The following is a 19,160-nucleotide window of genomic DNA, read 5'->3' on the forward strand; positions in this document are numbered from 1 at the left end:
TCTGGCTGGGTTCACTGGGTCCCTGTAGGCCCGCCCACACTTCGCTCTTTTGCAAAGATGGCCACGCATGCGCTCTACATCTTGATGAATCTCGGTGGTGGGGTACAAACCTGCAGCTTTCCTTTTATTATTAATAATAATAACTTTTATTTATATCGCGCCTTTAATGTACAACGTCCCAAGGCGATTCACGACAGTGTTACAAGGCGAGTTAGCCTAACTTCTGTCGCAGGACATTTGGAAAAGCATAATTCAGTCAAGCAGAGTCAGCATGGTTTTATGAATTAGAAATCATGGTTGACAAATTTTCTGGAGTTCTTTGAGGATGTAATGAGCAGAGTGGATAAAGGGGAACCTATGGATGTGTATTTTTATTTCCAGAAGGCATTTGATAAGGTGCCACATAAAAGGTAACTGGGTTGAGGGTAATATGGCTGGAGGATTGGCAAACTAACAGAAAACAGAGAGTCAGGATAAATGGGTCATTTTCCGGTTGGCAAACAGTAACTAGTGGGGTGCCCCAGGGATCGGTGCTGGGGCCTCAACTATTTACAATATATACTAATGATTTGGATGAAGGGACCGAGTGTAATGTAGCCAAGTTTACTAATGAGTCGGCGAGAGACGCAGCGGGGAGATCGAGGTGGCCTAATTAAGGCCTAGTGTCGGAGAAGCCTATCGGTGCAGCTGCAGCAGGGAGGCAAAAAAGAAGTAGAAAGAAATCGAAAGGTGACGTCACAGCAAGGGGGTAAATGATTGGTAAGTAGCTTTTCTTTTTTCTTTTCTTTATCAGTAAGTAACATTTAGCATTGTTGCCAAATTAAGTTAATCTAAGGGTTAAGTCATGGCAGCAGAGCTCGGACTCGTGTTATGCTCCTCCTGTACTATGTGGAAAGTCAGGGACGCTTCCACTGTCCCTGCTGACTATGTGTGTGGGAAGTGTATCCTCCTCCAGCTCCTGACGGACCGCATTGCGGAACTGGAGCTGCGGGTAGATTCACTGGAGCATGCACGACGCTGAGAATGATGTGAGTAGCACATTTAGTGAGTTGGTCTTACCGCAGGTAAAGAGTCCATAGCCAGATAGGGAATGGAAGACCAACAGGAAGAGCAGTGCAAGGAAGGTAGTGCAGGGATCCCCTGCGGTCATCCCCCTGCAAAACAGATACACCACTTTGGGTACTGTTGAGGGGGATGACTCATCAGGGGAGAGCAGCAGCAGCCAAGTTCATGGCACCGTGGGTGGCTCTGCTGCACAGGAGGGCAGAAAAAAGAGTGGGAAAGCGATAGTGATAGGGGATTCAATTGTAAGGGGAATAGATAGGCGTTTCTGCGGCCACAACCGAGACTACAGCATGGTATGTTGCCTCCCTGGTGCAAGGGTCAAGAATGTCTTGGAGCGGGTGCAGGACATTCTGAAAAGGGAGGGTGAACAGCCAATTCTCGTGGTGCATACAGGTACCAACGATATACGTAAAAAAACGGGATGAGGTCCTACGAGACGAATTTAGGGAGCGAGGAGTTAAATTAAAAAGTAGGATCTTAAAAGTACTAATCTCAGGATTGCTACCAGTGCCACGTGCTAGTCAGAGTAGGAATCGCAGGATAGCTCAGATGAATACGTGGCTTGAACAATAATGCAGAAGGGAGGGATTCAAATTCCTGGGACATTGGAACCGGTTCTGGGGGAAGTGGGACCAGTACAAACCGGACGGTCTGCACCTGGGCAGGACCGGAACCAATGTCCTAGGGGTAGTGTTTGCTAGTGCTGTTGGGGAGGAGTTAAACTAATATGGCAGGGGGATTGGAACCGATGCAGGGAGACAGAGGGAAATAAAATGGTGTCAGAAGCAAAAGATAGAAAGGAGAATAGTAAAAGTGGAGAGCAGAGAAACCCAAGGCAAAAAACAAAAAGGGCCACATTACAGCAAAAGTCTAAAGGGGCAAAGTTGTTAAAAAGACAAGCCTGAAGGCTCTGTACCTCAATGTGAGGAGTATTCAGAATAAGGTGGATGAATTAGCTGCGCAGATAGCTGTTAACAGATATGATGTAATTGGCATCACGGAGACATGGCTCCAGGGTGACCAATGCTGGGAACTCAACATCCAAGGGTATTCAGCATTTAGGAAGGATAGACAGAAAGGAAAAGGAGGCGGGGTGGCGTTGCTGGTTAAGAAGGAAATTAATGCAATAGTAAGGAGGAACATTAGCCTGGATGATGTGGAATCGGTTTGGGTGGAGCTGCGGAATTCCAAAGTGCAGAAAACGCTAGTGGGAGTTGTATACAGACCACCAAACATAGTAGTGAGGTTGGGGACAGCATCAAACAAGAAATAAGGGATGTGTGCAATAAAGGTACAGCAGTGGCTGGCTATGCTGCACAGGAGGGCAGGAAAAAGAGTGGGAGAGCGATAGTGATAGGGGATTCGATTGTAAGGGGAATAGATAGGCGTTTCTGCGGCCGCAACCGAGACTCCAGGATGGTATGTTGCCTCCCTGGTGCAAGGGTCAAGGATGTCTTGGAGCAGGTGCAGGACATTCTGAAAAGAGGGTGAACAGCCAATTGTTGTGGTGCACATTGGTACCAATGATATAGGTTAAAAAAAAGGGAGGAGGTCCTACGAGATGAATTTAAGGAGTTAGGAGCTAAATTAAAACGTAGGACCTCAAAAGTAGTAATCTCAGGATTGCTACCAGTGCCACGTGCTAGTCAGAGTAGGAATCGCAGGATAGCTCAGATGAATACGTGGCTTGAGCAGTGGTGCAGCATGGAGGGATTCAAATTCCTGGGGCATTGGAACCGGTTCTGGGGGAGGTGGGACCAGTACAAACCGGACGGTCTGCACCGAGGCAGGACCGGAACCAATGTCCTAGGCTGTTGGGGTGGAGTTAAACTAATGTGGCACGGGGATGGGAACCAATGCAGGGAGACAGAGGGAAACAAAAAGGAGACAAAAGCAAGAAAGGAGATGAGTAAAAGTGGAGGGCAGAGAAACCCAAGGCAAAAAACAAAAAGGGCCACTGAATGTAAAGGGGCTGCAGGAGGGGTCAAAACTAAAAATCATGGATTAAAAACTAGTATCAAAACACTCTATCTAACACACGCAGTATTCGAAATAAAGTAAATGAGTTGACGGCACAAATCATTACAAATGGGTATGATTTGGTGGCCGTTACAGAAACGTGGTTGCAGGGTGGCCAAGACTGGGAATTAAACATTCAGGGGTATCTGACGATTCGGAAAGATAGACAAGAAGAGAAAGGAGGTGGGGTAGCTCTGTTAATAAAGAATGATATCAGGGCAGTTGTGAGAGACGATATTGGCTCTAATGAACAAAATGTTGAATCATTGTGGGTGGAGATTAGAGATGGTAAGGGGAAAAAGTCACTGGTGCGCGTAGTTTATAGGCCCCCAAATAATAACTTCACGGTGGGGCGGGCAATAATCAAGGGAATAATGGAGGCATGTGAAAAAGGAACGGCAGTAATCATGGGGGATTTTAACCTACATATCGATTGGTCAAATCAAATCGCACGGGGTAGCCTGGAGGAGGAATTCATAGAATGCATACGGGATTGTTTCTTAGAACAGTATGTTACAGAACCTACAAGGGAGCAAGCTATCTTCGATCTGGTCCTCTGCAATGAGACAGGAATAATAAACGATCTTCTAGTAAAAGATCCTCTCGGAATGAGTGATCACAATATGGTTGAATTTGTAATACAGATTGAGGGTGAGGAAGTAGTGTCTCAAACAAGCATACTATGCTTAAACAAAGGGGACTACAGTGGGATGAGGGCAGAGTTGGCTAAAGTAGACTGGAAACAGAGACTAAACGGTGGCACAATTGAGGAACAGTGGACGACTTTTAAGGAGCTCTTTCATAATGCGCAACAAAAATATATTCCAGTGAAAAAAGGGCGGCAAGAGAAGGGATAGCCAGCCGTGGATAACCAGGGAAATTAAGGAGAGTATCAAATTAAAAACCAATGCGTATAAGGTGGCCAAGGTTAGTGGGAAACTAGAAGATTGGGAAAATTTTAAACGACAGCAAAGAATGACTAAGAAAGCAATAAAGAAAGGAAAGATAGATTACGAAGGTAAACTTGCGCAAAACATAAAAACGGATAGTAAAAGCTTTTACAGATATATAAAACGGAAAAGAGTGACTAAAGTAAATGTTGGTCCCTTAGAAGATGAGAAGGAGGATTTAATAATGGGAAATGTGGAAATGGCTGAGACCTTAAACAATTATTTTGCTTTGGTCTTCACAGTGGAAGACACAGAAACCATGCCAGAAATTGCTGGTCACAGGAATGTGGGAAGGGAGGACCTTGAGACAATCACTATCACTAGGGGGGTAGTGTTGGACAGGCTAATGGGACTCGAGGTAGACAGTCCCCTGGTCCTGATGAAGTACATCCCAGGGTATTAAAAGAGATGGCGGAGGTTATAGCAGATGCATTCGTTATAATCTACCACAATTCTCTGGACTGGAAAGCAGCTAATGTAATGCCTCTGTTTAAAAAGGGGGCAGACAAAAGTCAGGTAACTATAGGCTGGTTAGTTTAACATCTGTAGTGGGGAAAATGCTTGAAACTATCATTAAGGAAGAAATAGCAGGACATCTTGATGGGAATAGTGCAATCAAGCAGAAGCAGCATGGATTCATGAAGGGGAAATCATGTTTAACGAATTTACTGGAATTCTTTGAGGATATAACGAGCATGGTGGATAGAGGTGTACCGATAGATGTGGTGTATTTAGATTTCCAGAAGGCATTCGATAAGGTGCCACACAAAAGGTTACTGCAGAAGATAAAGGTACGCGGGGTCAGTGGAAATGTATTCGCATGGATAGAGAATTGGCTGGGTAACAGAAAGCAGAGAGTCGGGATAAATGGGTCCTTTTCGGGTTGGAAATCAGTGGTTAGTGGTGTGCCACAGGGATCGGTGCTGGGACCACAACTGTTTACAATATACATAGATGACCTGGAAGAGGGGACAGAGTGTAGTGTAACAAAATTTGCAGATGACACAAAGATTAGTGGGAAAGCGGCTTGTGTGGAGGACACAGAGAGGCTGCAAAGAGATTTAGATAAGTTAAGCGAATGGGCTAAGGACAATGTCAGAAAGTGTGAGGTCATCCACCTTGGGGAAAAAAAAGGGAATACTATTTGAATGGGGAGAAATTACAATATGCTGCGGTGCAGAGGGACCTGGGGGTCCTTGTGCATGAATCCCAAAAAGTTTGTTTGCAGGTGCAGCAGGTAATCAGGAAGGCGAATGGAATGTTGGCTTTCATTGCGAGAGGGATGGAGTACAAAAGCAGGGAGGTCCTTCTGCAACTGTATAGGGTATTGGTGAGGCCGCACCTGGAGTACTGCGTGCAGTTTTGGTCACCTTACTTAAGGAAGGATATACTGGCTTTGGAGGGGGGTATAGAGACGATTCACTAGGCTGATTCCGGAGATGAGGGGGTTACCTTATGATGATAGATTGAGTAGACTGGGTCTTTACTCGTTGGAGTTCAGAAGGATGAGGGGTGATCTTATAGAAACATTTAAAATTATGAAGGGGATAGACAAGATAGAGGCAGAGAGGTTGTTTCCACTGGTCGGGGAGACTAGAACTAGGGGGCACAGCCTCACTATACGGCGGAACCAATTTAAAACCGAGTTGAGAAGGAATTTCTTCTCCCAGAGGGTTGTGAATCTGTGGAATTCTCTGCCCAAGGAAGCAGTTGAGGCTTGCTCATTGAATGTATTCAAGTCACAGATAGATAGATTTTTAACCAATAAGGGAGTTAAGGGTTATGGGGAGCGGGCGGGTAAATGGAGCTGAGTCCACGGCCAGATCAGCCATGATCTTGTTGAATGGCGGAGCAGGCTCGAGGGGCTAGATGGCCGACTCCTGTTCCTAATTCTTATGTTCTTATGTTATCATGGGCGACTTTAATTTACATATTGATTGGGCTAACCAATGCGGTGGAGGAGGATTTCCTGGAGTGTATTTGGGATTGTTTTCTCGACCAATATGTCGAGAAACCAACTGGAGAGCTGGCCATCCTAGACTGGGTGATGTGTAATGAGAAGGGACTAATTAGCAATCTTGTTGTGCGAGGCCCCTTGGGGAAGAGTGACCATAATATGGTAGAATTCCTTATTAAGATGGAGAGTGACACAGTTAATTCGGAAACTAGGGTCCTGAACTTAAGGAAAGGTAACTTCGATGGTATGAGGCGTGAATTGGATGGAATAGACTGGCAAAGGGTACTTCAAGGGTTGACGGTGGATAAGCAATGGCAAACATTTAAAGATCACATGGATGAACTTCAGCAATTGTACATCCCTGTCTGGAGTAAAAATAAAACGGGGAAGGTATCTCAACCATGGCTAACAAGGGAAATTAAGGATAGTGTTAAAGCCAAGGAAGAGGCGCATAATTTGTCTAGAAAAAGCAACAAACCTGAGGACTGGGAGAAATTTAGAATTCAACAGAGGAAGCTTAAGGGTTTAATTAAGAGGGGGAAAATGGAGTACGAGTGGAAGCTTGCAGGGAACATAAAAGCTTCTATAAATATGTGAAGAGAAAAAGATTAGTGAAGACAAACATAGGTCCCTTGCAGTCGGATTCAGGTGAATTTATAATGGGGAACAAAGAAATGGCAGACCAATTGAACAAATACATTGGTTCTGTCTTCACGAAGGAAGACACAAATAACCTTCCGATTGTACTAGGGGACAGTTGGTCTTGTGAGAAGGAGGAACTGAAGGATATCCTTATTAGGTGGGAAATTGTGTTAGGGAAATTGATGGGATTGAAGGCCGACAAATCCGCAGGGCCTGATAGTCTGCATCCCAGAGTACTTAAGGAAGTGGCCCTCGAAATAGTGGATGCATTGGTGATCATTTTCCAACAGTCTATCAACTCTGGATCAGTTCCTATAGACTGCAGGATAGCTAATGTAACACCATTTTTTAAAAAAGGAGGTAGAGAGAAAACGGGTAATTATAGACCGGTTAGCCTGACATCAGTAGTGGAGAAAATGTTGGAATCAATTATTAAGGATGAAATAGCAGCGCATTTGGAAAGCAGTGACAGGATCAGACCAAGTCAGCATGGATTTATGAAAGGGAAATCATGCTTGACGAATCTTCTGGAATTTTTTGAGGATGTAACTAGCAGAGTGGACAAGGGGGAACCAGTGGATGTGGTATATTTGGAGTTTCAAAAGGCTTTTGACAAGGTCCCGCACAAGAGATTGGTGTGCAAAATACACGGTATTGGTGGTAATGTGCTGACGTGGATAGATAACTGGTTGGCAGACAGGAAGCAGAGAGTCGGGATAAATAGGTCCTTTTCAGAATGGCAGGTGTAAAGTCCTTACTCTACAGCATGAAACCACAGGAGGCACATTCCAGGGACAAGGCCACTCCATGACCTTAACTCTTTATTACAGCACTCCAGAAGTGATGACCCTGCGTGGGACCTCCCTTTATATACCTGAGTAATCAGGTAAGGAGTGTCTCCCACAAGTTCATCCCTGTGGTCAAGGTGTGTATCTGAGTTGAGTATACAGTAATACAGTGGTGTTACATTGTAGTTACAAACATGACATCACCTTTCCCCCCCCCCCCCCACAAAGTCTTATTGCGATCATAGGTTTAGTCTTTCATGTGGCCTGCGCTCCCTCGTGGAGCACCAAAATTGGGGCTCTGGTTGTTGGACACTGACGTGGTGATTCCGGGCTGACCTCAGGAACTGTACATTCCTCTGATGCTTTTGTTGCACGTTCACTGGCGGTAGTGTGAGCTCCATCTCATGGTCTTCTTCAGGTTCCTCCGTGTCATTGCTGAACCTTTTTTTTTTACTTGGTCCACATGCTTACGGCATATCTGGCCATTGTGGAGTTTTACCATAATGACCCTATTCCCCTCTTTGTCAACGACAGTACCCTCGAGCCATTTGGGCCCCATGGTGTGATTCAGGACGAATACAGGATCATTTATTTCTATACATCTCCCCTTGAATTATGGTCATGGTACTCGTTTTGTGCCTTACGCTTGCCCTCAACTATGTCGGTCAGGACTGGGTGGATGAGGGACAACCGAGTTTTGAGTGTCCATTTCATGAGTAGCTCTGCGGGCGGGACCCCCGTGAGCAATTGCGGCCAGGACCTATAGGCCTGCAGGAGGCGCGATAGGCGGCATTGTAGGGAGGGTACTTGAATCCTGAGCATCCCTTGCTTAACGATTTGGACAGCACGTTCCACCTGGCCATTGGAGGCCGGCTTGAACGGTGCAGTCCTGACGTGGTTGATGCCATTGCCCGACATAAACTCCCGGAATTCATAGCTCATGAAACATAGGCCATTATCACTAACCAGGATGTCCGGCAAGCCATGGGTTGCGAAGACCGCACATAGGCTTTCCACGGTGGTGGATGACGTGCATGAATTCAGGATGATGCACTCGATCCATTTCGAGTACGCATCTACAACGATAAGGAACATCTTCCCCATGAATGGGCCCGTGTAGTCAACGTGAATGCGTGATCATGGCTTGGTGGGCCAGGGCCACGCGCTGAGCGGGGCCTCCCTGGGGGCATTGCCCAGCTGGGCACATGTCATGCATCTGCGAACAGTGTTCCAGGTCTGAATCACTTCCGGGCCATCAAACGTGTGACCGGGCAATGGCCTTCACCATCACAATGCCTGGGTGCTCGCTGTGGAGTTCCCTGATGAACGCCTCCCTGCTCTTCTGGGGCATGACTAACCTGCTGCCGCATAGTAGGCAGTCAGCTTGGATGGAGAGCTCATCCATCCGTGTGTGGAATGGTCTGACCTCCTCAGGGCATGCTCCGTGCGCAGGCGCCCAATCCCCAGTCAGGACACATTTCTTAATCAAGGATCGGAGGGGATCCCTGTTTGTCCAGATTTTGATCTGGTGGGCTGTGATAGGGGAGCCTGCACTGTCGAAGGCATCGACAGCCATGACGATCTCAGCGCTTTGCTCAGCTGCCCCCTCGGTGGTGGCCAGTGGGAGCCTGCTCTGCATGTCAGCGCAATTTTCAATGCCGGGCCAGTGCCGGATGGAGTAGTCATAGGCCGCTAGTGTGACAGCCCATCGCTGTATGCGAGCTGATGCATTGGCATTGACAGCCTTGCTGTCTGACAACAGGGATGTGAGTGGCTTATGGTCCGTCTCTAATTCAAACTTCCTACCAAAGAGGTACTGATGCATTTTCTTTACATCATAGACACATGCAAGCGCTTCCTTTTCAATCATCCCATAGCCCCGTTTTGCTAGAGAGAGCGACCTGGAGGCATAAGCCTCAAATTGTAGCTGACCATCAGAATTACCCTGCTGCAACACGCATCCAACCCCATAGGACGATGTATCACATGTCAGAACTAAACTTTTGCAAGGGTCGTACAGAGTCAACAGCTTGTTTGAACACAGTAGGTTTTGCGCCCGATCGAAAGCCTGTTCCTGACAGTCCCCCCAAAACCAATCGCGACCCTTACGCAGGAGCACGTGTAGTGGCTCCAACAACGTGCTCAAGTTCGGCAGAAAGTTCCTGAAATAGTTCAACAGTCCCAGGAATGAACGCAGTTCCGATGTGTTGCAGGGCCTGGGTGCTCGTCGAATCGCCTCTGTCCCACCGAATCTCATCTGCAGCAACCCTCCTGCCCAGAAACTCCACCTCGGGAGCTAAGAACATGCATTTAGACTTGTTGAATCGCAGGCCTACCCGGTCCAGTCGGCATAGTACCTCCTCCAGGTTGTGGAGATGTTCCTCGGAGTTTCGACCTGTGATGAGGATGTCGTCCTTGAATACGATCGTTCCAGGGATGGATTTAAGCAATCTTTCCATGTTGCGTTGGAAGATCGCGGCCGCTGATCGAATGCCAAATGGGCACCTGTTATACGCAAACAGTCCCTTGTGCGTGGTGATGGTGGTCAGCAGTTTAGATTCGTTGGCCAGTTCCTGGATCATATAGGCTGAAGTGAGGTCCAACTTGGTGAACAGCTTGCCACCTGCCAGTGTGGCGAAGAGGTCCTCCGCTCTTGGGAGCGGGTATTGGTCTTGTAAGGACACCAGATTGATGGTGGCCTTGTAGTCGCCACAGATCCTGACAAGAGCCATCCGCTTTAAGAGCGGGTCGATGGGGCTCGCCCAGTCGATGAATTCAACAGGCAAGTTGACTGGCAGTTAGTCATATTTGTGACTTATTTTACAAACATCTTTTTCACCCAAAACAGGAAGTATGTCAAAGTATGCCTTGATTTTCTCGGCCATCCTTGCATGGGAGGGGTCAGAGTCCTTACAGAATTTCTTACATTGTCATTTAGCCCTTCCTGTTCCTCCAGTACCTTTTGTTATTTATCTTCAATGTGCACAGAATCTAGATAACCAACTCATCATTACCACACTCACCACCCACCTCCCTACAGCCAGAATCTCCCTGCACCTCACCAACTGCATCTTTATCCTAACCATGTTCTCTGGCTTCTGAACTGCTTCTTCCTCTATGACTTGGTCTTCTGCATTCGGGGTTAGTCCTTGATCTAATTGACTGATTCGACAGTCTCAAGGGGCTGAATGGCCTACTCCTGTTCCGATGTTCCTATATCAGCACATTTTTGTGTCTTTACAAGCATTCTTCCTGACGTTAGTGCACCCTCTATTATTTTATGTGCTCGGTTTCCTCCAGCACTTATTTCTGTTTCTTGCTGACCCTGCACCTGTTGCAAAAATCCCCGTCACAGGTCTCCTGTGACTCGCTCTCAATATTGAGTACCAGCCCATCCACTTCACTAAAGTATGACTCAATTAGTCCAATACTATCTATTGTGTTCAGAATAACTCCACAAGACTGTGTTGTATACTCAAACCATTGTGACCTTGGTCTGTTTAATGTAACTCCAAAGTGAGGAAGCAGTATGGTGGATTGCCTTCTATACCTGCTTGCCCAGGGTGCACAGGTGACCCTTGGGTCTCCCACAGGTGTGCCCCCTAGTGGCAAATCTTACACATTGGTGAGGTTTGCATACATAACATCACTCCCCCGCCTCCCTCCCCCCCAAAGTCCTATGTACAAGTTATTTACAGGTTGAGGCGATCTGGCGCTCTGCATTCCCGGGTTGATCGCCTGAGTTGAAGTCCTAGCTTGGGTGAGTTGGTCGGATCATTGCTGCACGGCAGCGCGGCTGGTCTGATCGGACTGTCAGGCATGGTGGTTCATCCTCATGGTTGACAGCAAGGTCGATTGCTGGTTGAATGTGTGTTGGTGGATCATAGATGATAAAATCTTCAAACTATTCTTGGTTGTCAGTGAATCGCAGTTTGTTCTGATCCAAGTTCTTTCTGCACGTTTGCCCATTCAACAGTTTTAACAACAAACACTCTATTCCCTTCTTGGCTAAAACAGTGCCAGCAATCCATTTGGGACCATAAATGTAATTGGGAATAAACACAGGATCATTAACCTTAATGTCACGCGATATAGCCGCGCGATCGTGGTACCGTTATGCCAGTGCCACCGGGTTTCTACATGATCATTGAGATCCAGGTGGACTAAGGAGAGCCTGGTTTTGAGTGCTCTTTTCATTAACAATTCTGCGGGGGGAGCCCCGGTGAGTAAGTGGGGGCGTGTCCAGTAGCTGAGCAGGACCCGAGATAATCGGGTCTGCAAGGAGCCATCTGTCACGCATTTCAAGCTCTGCTTGATGGTTTGGACTGCCCGTTCGCTTGACCATTGAATGCGGGCTTAAATGGGGCAGACCTGGCATCTTAATGCTATTGCGGGCCATGAACTCGTTGAATTCCGAGCTGGTGAAACACAGTCCATTGTCACTAACAAGGACATTGGGCAAACCATGGGTGGCGAACATGGCCCTGAGGCTTTCAGTGGTGGCAGTGGATGTACGTGACGACATTATTATACATTCAATCCATTTAGAGTAAGCGTCCACTGCTACTTGAAACATCTTTCCTAGAAAAGGGCCAGCAAAATCTACGTGGACCTTGGACCACAGTTTGGAGGGCCATGACCACAGACTCAATGGGGCCTCCCTGGGACCGTTGCTCAACTGTGAGCAAGTGTTGCATTGGTGTATGCACGACTCCAATTCGGAGTCAATGCTGGGCCACCAAACGTGCGACCTGGCGATAGCCTTCATCATGACTATGTCTGGGTGGGTACTGTGCAGGTTGCGTATAAACGTTTCCCTGCCTTTTTTTGGCAAAACCACGCGATTCCCCCATAGAAGTCAATCCGACTAGATAGACAATTCATCCTTACGTCAGTGAAACGGCATAATTTCATATTGCATTTCCCCGGGAACCGCCGACCAGCTCCCATTAAGGATGCAGCTTTTTACTAGTGATAGCACAGGGTCTTGCCTAGTCCAGGTCCTGATCTGGCGAGCCATGACGGGTGACCTCTCGCTCTCAAAAGCATCCATTACCAGAAGCAAGTCTGCGGGTTGCGCCATTTCCATCCCGGTGGTGGGCAATGGTAGCCGACTGAGGGCATCAGTGCAGTACTCAATGCCTGGTCTGTGACGGATTACATAGTCATACGCAGCCAATGTTAGTGCCCATCTTTGGATGTGGGACGAAGCATTGGTATTGATACCTTTGCTTTCTGAGAGCAGTAAAGTAAGCGGTTTGTGGTCGGTTTCGAGCTTGAACCGGAGACCAAATAGGTATTGGTGCATTTTCTTAACCCCGTATACACATGCAAACGATTCTTTCTCAACCATACTGTAGGCTCTTTCAGCCTTGGATAAACTTCTGGACGCATATGCAACCGGTTGTAGTTTGCCTGACACATTTGCTTGCTGTAACACACAACCGACCCTGTACGACAACACACCACAAGCTAGTACTAAACATTTACATGGGTCATATAATACAAGTAACTTGTTAGAGCATATCAGGTTTCTGTCCTTATTAAAGGCTGTCTCTTGAGATTTACCCCAAACCCAGTCATCACCCTTGCGTAGCAATAAATGCAAGGGTTCCAGCAAAGTGCTCAACCCCAGTAAAAAGTTACCAAAATAGTTGAGTCCCAGGAATGAACGCCGCTCCATCACATTCTGTGGTCTGGGTGCATTCTTGATGGCCTCCGTCTTGGAGTCTGTAGGTCTGATGCCGTCTGTTGCAATCTTTCTTCCCAGAAATTCGACCTCTAGCACCAGGAAAACACACTTGGAGCGTTTCAGCCTGAGTCCCATCTGTCCAGTCACTTTAGAACCTCTTCCAGGTTGTGCAAGTGTTCGGTGGTGTTGCGACCAGTGATCAAGATGTCATCTTGGAACACCACAGTGCATGGAACCGATTTCAGCAGACTCTCCATGTTCCTTTGAAAGATGGCCACAGCCAAGTGAATCCCAAAGGGGCATCTGTGGTACACGAACAGTCCTTTGTGTGTGTTGATACATGTCAATTTCTTTGACGTTCAGCCAGCTCCTGTGTCATGTAAGCAGAGGTTAAATCTAGCTTGGTGAACGACTTTCCTCCTTCTAGCGTTGCGAATAGGTCCTCCTCTTTAGGTAGTGGATACTGGTCCTGTAACGAGACTCGGTTGATCGTTACCTTGTAGTCCCCGCAGATTCTGACTGTCCCATCGCTCTTTAGCACCGGCACGATTGGACTGGCCCACTTGTTGAACTCGACTGGCGATATGATCTCCTCGTTGAAGTCTGTCCAGATCGATCTCGACTTTCTCTCACATCATATATGGACTGCTCAGGCCTTGTGATGAATGGGCCGTGGATCTGCACTTTGGCGCCTGTGAAGTTGCCGATGCCTGGCTCAAATAACGCCGGGAATTTGGTTAGCACCTGGGCGCACAAGGCATCATCCCCTGAAGACAGTATTTTCATATTGTCCCAGTTCCATCGGATCTTTCCTAGCCAGTTTCTGCCGAACAGCGTTGGGCCATCGCCTGGTACAATCCATAGTGGTAAATCATGCACCATTCCATCGTACGATACTTTCACTGCCGCACTGCTGATAACAGGTATGAGTTCTTTGGTGTAAGTGTGCAGCGTTGTATGAATCAGGCTCAGTTTTGGCCTCTGTGCCTTGTTGCCCCACAGTTTCTCAAAAGCCTTCTGGCTCATGATTGATTGACTTGCCCCCAGTTGCATGGAGACTGGAATGCCATTAAGTTTAACTTTTAACATTATCGGAGGGCTTTTGGCGGTGAAGGTGTGTACCCCATACACTTCCTCTTCATCCTCAGGTTGAATCGCCTCTCCTGCTCGTTCAGCGTGATCCGCGCTGGATCGGTCGTCCTCTGCTGACTCTGCCACGTGGTGAGTCACAGGTCATTTGCACATTCGCTGGAGGTGCCCCATTGTTCCACAGCCCTTGCACACATAGTGCTTGAATCGACATTGATGGGCTCTATGACTACCCCCGCAGCGCCAACTTGGTGTTAATGGATACGCAGTCACACCCTACAGCAGCCTCTGAGTCACCCTAGGCCTGGCCTCTGCAGTCGTGTAGGCCCTGCCATGTACAGTTCTGTATGCTGAAGGCATTATTTTATGCACAGTACTTGCCGGTGAGCTTCGATGCTGTGAAGATATCTGTTTCGTGTTGTTGCTCGTGGATATGAAAGTCTGGGCTATCATGATGGCCTTGCTCAGATCTAAGGATTCGGCAGACAGCAGTTTGCGAAGAATGACCTCGTGGCCAATTCCAAGCATGAAAAAGTCCCGCAACATTTCCCCCAAAGATCTGGCAAATTCGCACTGTCCCGCAAGGCGTCTTAGGTCAGCGACAAAGCTCGCCATGTTCTGGCCCTCAGAGCGATGGTGCATGTAAAAGTGATACCTGGCCATTAGGATGATCTCCTTCGGCTTGAGGTGTTCCCGAACCAGCGTGCACAGCTCTGTGTAAGTCTTGTCCACTAGTTTGACCAATGGCAGCAGATTTTTGAGGAGGCCATATAGCGAAGACCAACATACAGTGAGGAGAATCGCCCTGTGCTTGACCGCCGTCTCAGCCGTGTCCAGCTCGTTGGCCACGAAGTACTGGTCGAGACGCTCAACAAAGGCTTCCCAATCATCACCCGCAACAAATCTCTCAAGAATGCCAACCGCAGCCATAACCACGTGAAAGTTCATGATCTGTAACTCGTCGCCAATTATTATGTTCAGAATAACTCCACAAGACTGTTGTAAACTCAAACCATTGTGACCTTGGTCTCTTTAATGTAACTCCAAAGTGAGGAAGCAGCATAGTGGATTGCCTTCTATACCTGCTTGCCCAGGGTGCACAGGTAACCCTTAGGTCTCCCACAGGTGTGCCCCCCAAATGGCAAGTCTTACGTATTGGTGATGTTTGCATACATGACACCATCCACTTGCCGTTGATCATTAGCTTTCCAGATCAGCGAGTTGCTCCACACTTTACTATTGACTCTCGGGCTCTTTCGTGCTGCAAAGTTGAGCCTTGTTTAGTCTGTTTGAGCACTGCCATCGGTCTGCTGTGTGTTAACATTTGTGTTTCTGTCTTATTTCAGGAGAATATGCCCGAGGTGTCAGAGCAGGAGAAAATGGTAAGAAAACATATTTAAAAGCTCTATCTGAATGCACGCAGCATTCATAACAAATTAGATGAGCTGTTGGCACAAATAGTTACAAATGGGTATGATCTGGTAGCCATAACAGAGACGTGGTTGCAAGGTGATCTGAACTGGGAATTAAACATTCAGGGATACTTGACAATTCGGAAGGACAGACAGAAAGGAAAAGGAGGTGGGGTAGTTCTGTTGAAAAAGGATGGAATCACTGCAATAGTGAGAAACGATTTTGGCTCAAATGATTAGGATGTTGAAACAGTTTGGGTGGAGATAAGGAATATCCAGGGGGAAAAGTCATTGGTGGGCATAGTCAATAAGCTCCCTAACAGTAGCAACTTTGTTGGTCGGAGTATAAACCAAGAAATAGTGGGGGCTTGTAAAAAGAGAACAGCAATAATCATGAGTGATTTTAATCTCCATATTGATTGGACAAATCAAATTGGTCACGGTAGCCTTGAAGAAGAGTTCATTGAGTGCATAAGGGATGGGTTCCTTGATCAGTGTGTAACGGAACCAACCAGGGGACAGGCTATGTTAGATCTGGTCCTGTGTAATGAGACAGGATTAATAAACAATCACCTAGTAAAGGATCCCCTTGGAATGAGTAATCATAGCATGGTTCAATTTCAAATTCAGATGGGGGGCAAGAAAGTTGGATCTCTAACCAGCGTACGAAGCTTAAATAAAAGAGACTACAAAGGTATGAGGGTAGAGTTGGCTAAAGTGGGCTGGGAAAATAGATTAAAGTGTAGGATAGTTGATGAACAGTGGCGTACATTTAAGGAGATATTTCATAACTCTGAAGATAAATATATACCAGTGAGGAGGAAAGGGTATAAAAGAAAAGATAACCAACTGTAGCTAAATAAAGAAATAAAAACAAGGGCATACAAAGTGGCCAAAACAAGTGGGAGGACAGAAGATTGGGAAGCTTTTAAAAGCCAGCAAAGAATGACTCAAAAAATTACTAAGAAAGGGAAGATAGACTATGAAAGTAAACTAGCACCAAATATAAAAACAGATAGCAAGAGTTTCTACAGTTATATAAAAAGGAAAAGAGTGGCTAAAGTAAATATTTGTCCCTTAGAGGACGAGACCGGGGAATTAGTGATGGGGAACATGGAGATGGCAGAAACTCTGAACAAATATTTTGTATCAGTCCTGATGGTAGAGGACACCAAAAATATCTCAACAGTGGATAGTCAAGGGGCTATAGGGGGGGGAGGAAATTAACACAATCACTAAGGAGGTGGTGTTCAGTCCGATAAAGAGACTAAAGGCGGATAAATCCCCTGGACCTAATGGCCTGCATCCTAGGGTCTTAAGAAAAGTAGTGGCAGGGATAGTGGATGCGTTGGTTGTAATTTACCAAAATTCCCTGGATTCTGGGGAGGTCCCAACAGATTGGAAAACTATAAATGTAACGCCCCTATTTAAAAAAAAAAGGCGGCAGACAAAAAGCAGGAAACTATAGACCAATTAGCCTGACATCTGTGGTTGGGAAAATGTTGGAGTGCATTATTAAAGAAGCAGTAGCAGGACATTTGGAAAAGCAAAATTCGGTCAGGCAGAGTCAGCATCGATTTATGAGGCGGAAGTCATGTTTGACAAATTTGCTGGAATTCTTTGAGGGTGTAACGAACAGGGTGGATAAAGGGGAACCAGTGAATGTGGTGTTTTTGGACTTCCAGAAGGCACTTGACAAGGTGCCTGCACAAGAGAAAAGTTCACGCGGTTGGGGGTAATATATTAGCACGGATAGAGAATTGACTAACCACCGGGAAACAGAGTTGGGATGAATGCGGACCCGATAATGAACCAAGCAGTAACTAGTGGGGTGCTGCAGGGATCACTGCTGGGACCCCAACTATTTACAATCTATATTAATGACTTGGAAGAAGGGTCGGAGTGTAAAGTAGCCAAGTTTGCTGACAATACAAAGATGGGAGGAAAAGCAATGCGTGAGGAGAACACAAAAACCCTGCAAAAGGACATAGACAGGCTGACTGAGTAGGTAAAAATTTGGCAGATGGAGTATAATGTTGGAATTTGTGAGGTTATGCACTTTGGAAGAAAAAATCAAAGAATAAGTTATTATTTAAATGGAGAAAAATTGCAAAGTGCTGCAGTACAGCAGACCTGGGAGTTCCGGTGCATGAAACACAAAAGGTTAGTGTGCAGGTACAGAAAGTGATCAGGAAGGCCAATGGAATCTTGTCCTTTATTGCAAAGGGGATGGAGAAAAAGCAGTGAAGTCTTGCTACAGTTATACAAGGTATTGGTGAGGCCACACCTAGAATACTACATACAGTTTTGGTTTCCATATTTAAGAAAGGATATACTTGCTTTGGAGGCAGTTCAGAGAAGGTGCACTAGGTTGATTCCAGAGATGAGGGGGTTGACTTATGAGAAAAGGTTGAGTAAGTTGGGCCTCTACTCATTGGAATTCAGAAGAATGAGAGGTGATCTTATCGAAACGTATAAGATTATGAGGGGGCTTGATGAGGTGGCTGCAGAGAGGATGTTTCCACTGATAGGGGAGACTAGAACTAGGGTGCATAATCTTAGAATAAGGGGCCGCCCATTTAAAACTGAGCTGAGGAGGAATTTCTTCTCTGAGGATTGTAAATCTGTGGAATTCGCTGCCTCAAAGCGCTGTGGAAGCTGGGACATTGAATAAATTTAAGACAGAGATAGACAGTTTCTTAACCGATAAGGGAATAGAGGGTGAAGGGAATAAAGGGTTATGGGGAGTGGGCAGGGAAGTGGACCAGAGTGCATGGTCGGATGAGCCATGATCGTGTTGGAGAGCAGGCTCGATGGGCCGTATGGCCTGCTGCTGCTCCTATTTCTTGTGTTCGTTTGTGCTTATGTTCTGCACTCTCTCATTAGACACTTCCAGGGCAGGTACATCACGGGTTAGATACAGAGTAAAGCTCCTTGTTCACTTTCCCATCAATCACTCGCACGGCAGTTACAGTAAGAGTTAGATACAGCATAAAGCTCCCTCTACACTTCCATCAAACACTCCCAGGGCAGGTACAGCACGGGTTAGGTGCAGAGGAAAGAACCCTGTGCACTGTTCCATCAAACAGGGCAGATGCAGCACTGGTTAGATAGTGAAAATCTCACTCTATACCTTCCCATCAATCACCCCCAGGGCAGGTGCAGCACAGTTTAGATACAGAGCAAAACTTGTTCTGCAATTACCATCAAAAACTCACAGGACAAGTGCAGCATCATTTAGATACAGAATAAAGCTTCGAGATACAGCATAAAGCTTCATCTACCCTGGTCCGTCAAACACGCCCACGGCTAGTACAGCACGGATTAGATACAGAGTAAAGCTCCCTCTACACTGTCCCACCAAACACTCCCAGGGCAGGTACACAAATGTTAGATACAGAGTAAAGTTCCCTCTGCATTGTCCCAGCAAAAACTTCCAGACGGGTACATCACGGGTTTGATGCAAAGAAAATATCCCTTTGCACTATCCCATCAAACACTCGCAAGGCAGTACAGCATTGGATAGATACAGAATAAAACTCCATC

At 46.6% G+C, this 19,160-nt stretch overlaps 1 protein-coding gene and 1 pseudogene across 10 annotated transcripts in view; one reads left to right on the forward strand and one right to left on the reverse strand.

Moving 5' to 3' along the window:
* Positions 1-19,160, forward strand: part of LOC139273652 (zinc finger protein 664-like) — a 138,521-nt gene that overhangs the window by 116,275 nt on the left and 3,086 nt on the right. For all 10 annotated transcript variants that reach the window (XM_070890684.1, XM_070890690.1, XM_070890686.1 and 7 more), the window contains one exon: positions 15,549-15,584. The gene's annotated coding sequence lies outside the window, so the exon portion shown is untranslated. The remainder of the gene's footprint in view (positions 1-15,548; positions 15,585-19,160) is intronic.
* The window catches only part of LOC139274114 (zinc finger protein 585A-like), a 452,513-nt pseudogene that overhangs the window by 84,113 nt on the left and 349,240 nt on the right, over positions 1-19,160 (reverse strand).

This window comes from Pristiophorus japonicus, chromosome 9 (genome assembly GCF_044704955.1).
Source record: "Pristiophorus japonicus isolate sPriJap1 chromosome 9, sPriJap1.hap1, whole genome shotgun sequence".
Lineage (NCBI taxonomy): Eukaryota > Metazoa > Chordata > Chondrichthyes > Pristiophoridae > Pristiophorus > Pristiophorus japonicus.